This window comes from Hordeum vulgare, chromosome 2H, assembly GCF_904849725.1.
Source record: "Hordeum vulgare subsp. vulgare chromosome 2H, MorexV3_pseudomolecules_assembly, whole genome shotgun sequence".
NCBI lineage: Eukaryota > Viridiplantae > Streptophyta > Magnoliopsida > Poales > Poaceae > Hordeum > Hordeum vulgare.
This window is the reverse complement of record NC_058519.1, coordinates 198,433,383-198,439,022: the sequence shown is the minus strand read 5'-3', so window position 1 is coordinate 198,439,022 and position 5,640 is coordinate 198,433,383.

The window sequence follows — 5,640 nt, the reverse complement described above, 5'->3', positions numbered from 1 at the left end:
ATACAACTTCCGCACTAAGCCGAAGTAGCTTCTCGGAAGAGCCTCGATAGACAATAGCCGGATGCAGAGTTCCTTCATGTCCGGCTCCGCCATCCTATGCAACTCCATGAGCTGTTTCATCTGATTGACGAGAAGGGGGTTGGGCTCGGGTGTCCCAAACTATGCCCATAAGAGCCTCTTCTCAGCGTCCCCGTCGTGGACCGTGTAGTGCTTGGCTGCGTCTGCTGCACTCCGCGGGAGGTCCATAAAGGTGCCCCGGGAACACCATAGCCATGTAAGAAAGGCAAACCCGTTTCCACCAAAGGCACATTGCAGTAAGTATGTCTTACCATCCACAATATTCTTGGCTTGGCGCACTTCTTCTTTGAACAATCGCCTCTCTACCAGCTCCGATTTCTGCTCGGAGGACACCTTGGATAGCTCGACCGCTTGTTCTTTGGATTTTTGTTCCAAGGCCTCATTATTAGCGCTCGCATCCTAAAGCTCCTGCTGGACCTTGGCCACTCTAACCTTGTGCCCGCCTCTCTCAACCTTCATCGAGCTTAGCTCGGCGACGGTCTGCTTGGCCACCATCTTCTGAGTGGAGGCCTCCTGCTTGGCCTTCTCCTATTCGGCCTTAAGTTTCACAAACTGCATGTTCATAGTTGCTGACATAATCAAAATCACGATGTATTATACGAAATCTAGATGTCCTAAATTCTTAAGTACAATAAGAGTCTTAGTGGCACCCATTAAGCTTACCCTGCTTCTCGTTGAGCCGACTATTAAGACGACTGAGTTCCTCATCGGAGACCTTGAGTTTCCGGTTCATCTCGGCAATTTCAAGGGCGTTGGTAGCCAGAGTCGAGGATGATGCTTGCGAGACAAGTTAGGCATTGATAAGCATCCAAGCTAACGGGACTGCACATTTGGCTGAAGTCCCCCCCTGAGCTGATATAGTTTAGGGGCCCCTAAACTATTTTCGTTCATGACCATAAGTTCTTTTGAGCCACGGGTAAGTTTTCCAATTCACCATGGCTCGGTGGATATTATATACCTATAAGGCATTTATAACCTTATAAATAAATCTAACACTAGTTGGTTTACCTTGAAGCCTGTCAGCAAACCTGTAAGTGCATCAAGTGACCCTTAGTGGTTTTGGTGGTTTGAAGATTTATAGGTTAAGAGACTGATATGTTTGCGAGTGTACCCAGGCTCTATAAGTCGCTGAGGAGTTAGAGTTACTCGATGAATATCGACCCCTAAAAATGTATGTCTTCGTGTGAAGACTTTGGTCATTCCTTGAAGACTTTGATCGCGAAGAAATTGCAAAGAAATTGATATTCCTCATGAAGATATTAAAGATGAGGAATTTGGTGTGTCCTGAAGAAAAATACTCTGGAGACTTTGAAGCTTGAAGATTTACTCTTTCTGTTTCATTTTATTTACACTTGAGTCATAGGGACACCATACTGTTAAAGGGGGTCGAGGTAAAACTATGGAATGATTTTCCTCATGATGCTCAACCCAAGCCTAAATCTACCAAAGCCTCAAAATGAGGAATATGAGAGACGTGAGGACTTTCACAGTTGAAAGTTCCGACCGTTGCCGCGCCACGCGCCACCTCACTGATCTTATCCATCCAACGGTCATATTATTTAAGGGCATTTATGTCAAATCATGTCAGATGCTCCCATTCTATAAATAGCGAACCCCACAACCACTTGATGGTTGGCTGCTCCATGATAAACTGACGCTAGTCATTTAGAGCAACCCAAATTCCTCAAAGCCTTCGAGAGAAAATCTTCAAGTGAGGAAATACCCCAAACACCAAACCCAAACCAAAACCCAAGTGATTGAGCATCACTAAAGTATTTGTTCCCGTGTGGAACCAATGCTTGTTACCTCTGAGGACTCTGTATCCTCCAGATGGTTATGCATCATGGTCTAGAGCATCCAACAGTCAATTGTGGATTGCCGGGAGACCGAGTTTGTGAGGGATTGGAAGTCTGCCCTCAAGACTTACCAAGAGTGTTGGGCGGGGACTGTGTGTCCTCGGCTCAAGGAGAATACGGTAGGGACTGTGTGTCCCGGGACTGTGTGTCCTATGGTTGCAATACCAAGCTGCTCCAAACCATACGTACAACTGTCACAGCAGTTGGAACTGGGTCATCAACAATTGTCTTCATCGAGCTACGGGTTCTATTTCTTCAACTCTTTCATTTCCTCAATTGTATGTTGAAGACTTTGATACACACTGTTTGAAGAATTTGTGTGAATACTTTCTCTAATTTTCCTCAACCTCAAATTCTTCACTTGAGTTAATCTTCACATGCTTACTCTATACTTGCGAATTGTGCGAACCAAATCTCTAAAATCTCATCGAGTACTTTGCTGTAGAGGTTTTTACACACCTGATCGTGTACTATATCCGCTGCACTTAGTTCATGACTGAGGACTTTCCTGAGTGATGAAATTTTAAAAATCTCATATTCACCCCCCTCTAGTCGATATAACGCACTTTCAATTGGTATCAGAGCAAGTTACTCCCTTGTTCTGTATGATTTTGGTTTAACCGTCTGGAGTTTTAGTTATGTCGACCGCAGGTATGATCAAGTTTACTGCAGGAGTCTTACCTTCGAAGGAAAGGACTTTCACTACTGGAAGACCAAGATGCAGATGCATCTTCAAGCTATTGACAATGAGCTCTCGTATATTATAGAAAATGGTATTCTCTCCATCGCTCCTACTATCTCTACCACTAATGTGAAGAAGTTCAAGCAACTTGACTCGCAAGCGAAAAATATCATCTGTGGCCATCTGAGCAAAGGACGGTATGGCAGAGTGAGTGCTTTGGGCACATCGAAGCTTATCTGGGATAGGCTGTCCAAAGTCAATGAGGGAGTCCCAACACAACATGACTCTCGTGTCGATCTTCTTCACAATCTCTTCAATCGCTTCAAGAGGCTTCACAATGAAAGCTGCCAAGATAACTTTGATCGCCTCACTGACATCTTAAATGAACTGCAAGCACTAGGAGCTAGAGACATCACTGACCATGTAGTTGTGAAGAAACTGCTACGATCTCTTGATCCATCATTTGACACACTGGTTCTGATGATTCAAGAACGAAGATACTACAAGATGCTTGATCCCGCTGATATACTTGAGAGACTCAATACTCATGAATTCCAATAGGAAGAAAAGAGAGATTTGTATGGACCAAGCTACTCAAGACCTCGTGCGCTGAAGGCTAAGGCTATTTCCTCATCTGAAGAAGAAGACTTAGATTGCAGTCTTGGTGATTGTGAAGAACTTGGACAAGAACTTGCAATGCTCGTGAGAAAATTCCAGAAGTTCACCAAACGTGGCCAGTTCGGAAAATCTTCAAGAAAGGATATGAGGAAATCAGAATCTTCATCTGAGGACTATAAGAAAAGAACCTGCCACAAATGCAAGAACTCTGGTCACTATATTGCTGATTGTCCTTGCCGGGTGAAAGAATCAAGAAAGAAGAAATACAAGGATGAAAGTTCTGATGACTCGAAGAAGAAGAAGAAATCTTCAAAGTCCTCATCGCACAAGAAGACCTGTTTCAGAAATGCTCGGGCACTTATTAGCAAGCAAATGGATTCTAAAGAAGAATCCGAGGAATGTGATGAAAAGGAAGGCTCTGAAGTGGAGTCAGAGTCTGGTGTGGCAAGTCTTGCACTGGCTACCACATTCTTCAGCAAGTCAATCTTCAACCTTGAAGAAAATGACAATGCTATCTACACTAATGAATATGTTGATGACTTCGCTCCAACCTATTGCTTCATGGCAAAAGTTCCAAAGGTACCAAATGGTACTTCCTCCTCTAATTCTAGTGACTGTCAACCTCATGATTATCAAAAACTCACTTACTACAAACTTGGCAACATTGCCACTAAGCAACAAAGTGCCACTGAAAAGCTTCAGAAAGTGCTAGACAAAGTGATGATGTGTTGAACGATGAAATGAATCGTACTCAAGTCCTCACTAAAGATGTAAAAAGTCTTCAGTCTAGATTTGATAGTCTTCAGGATCATTATGGCTCACTCTTGACTAATCATGAGAAACTTTCCTATGATTTTCTTAAAAGGAAGCTTGATCTTGAAAAGTTAAGAATGTCTCCTGATGATCTTTGAATGGAAAATGATTCATTGCTTGCTCAACGGATCAGTACCACTCAGGTTGAATTCATTCCACCAAGTCTGAAATGCATCGAGCGTGAAACTACTAATTCTTCACCAGAATCATCAAATGATTCTATCGCTACAAATTCTTCAACTATTCCTGTGGTATCAAAATTCTTCACTTGAAGAAACCACAAATACTACTGATGAAAATGCAGGGTTGAAGGAATTGTATGTGACAGGCATATACAAAAGTCTCAAACGGCATCAAACCCTTTGTGATGTGCTGAAAAAATAGATTCTGAACGGGAACCCGAGGAAAGAAGGCATTGCCTTCGAGAGGAAATTGAATGCTGATGGATCGTACTGGAAACCTGAGTAGTACCCCGAAACCTCATGGGTCGCTGCTAAAGGCCCTTCCGTTGATCCATCCACTCTAACAAGCTTTACATGTGAAATGTCCTATTCCTCTGATGAGCCATTTGACTCCAACTACAAACTGTTAAAAAATCAATCTGGTGAAGTATTTGCTCGATATATTGGAACTAAATGCAAGAATGGACCACCCGTGAGGAAAATCTGAGTCCCCAAAAGTTGCTTGAAAAATCTTCAGGTGAATGTCCTCATGACACCACCCGTTAAGAACCAGAACCCCAGGTCAAATTCCTCAGGTGCACCAAAGTCTTCATGAGGATTAAATTCCTCAAATGGTAAATATTATGCTTGTTCTCACGCTAATGCTTTTGATATGTAGGGAAACTACAAGGGACATGAATATGAGCGTTATTTCTCAAATCATTATGTCCATAAGTCATCAAAGAATTTCTCTGCCTATTCTTTTGAGTACTTTAACCCCCTTATTGTGAAAAGAAGTGCATTAGCTTCAATGCATCATTCTCATATGGTGCTCGCAGGATGATGAACTGTTTGCCACCCCTTCAAATGTGGGTGATGAAGAAATTGAACTAATCACTTCTACAGGTCAGGTCTCCAGATGAAAATCATCATGTGAAGAATTTGCTAGAGACATGAGGAAATTTCTTGATTGGACGCAAGCTAGAAATGTTGAAATGATAACATTTCACACGTCCTCAAATTTACTTTTTATGATGAAATTCTTGTCTGATGAAATTGATATCATAGTCTTCAAATCTGAAGCATATGAGATGGTAAGCTATACTAAATCATCTGCCAGATGACAAACCCAAGAATAAAGAGAGGGTTCTTGACAGTGGTAGCACAAATCACATGACTGGTGATAAAAGCTTGTTGATGAATATACCACTGACTCCATCACCACTGAAGAAAATGACTTGTGTTGATAAGGTAAAAGCAAGGTATTTGGACTTGGTAAAGTGGCTATCTCCAAGGACCGGCACATGGACAAAGTCATGCTTGTCGAATCCCTTGGGCTTAACCTCATGTCAGTCTCAATGCTTTGTGATCTTGATATGATTGTCATCTTTGGAAAATATAGATGTGTAGTCATCATGGAATCTGACAAATC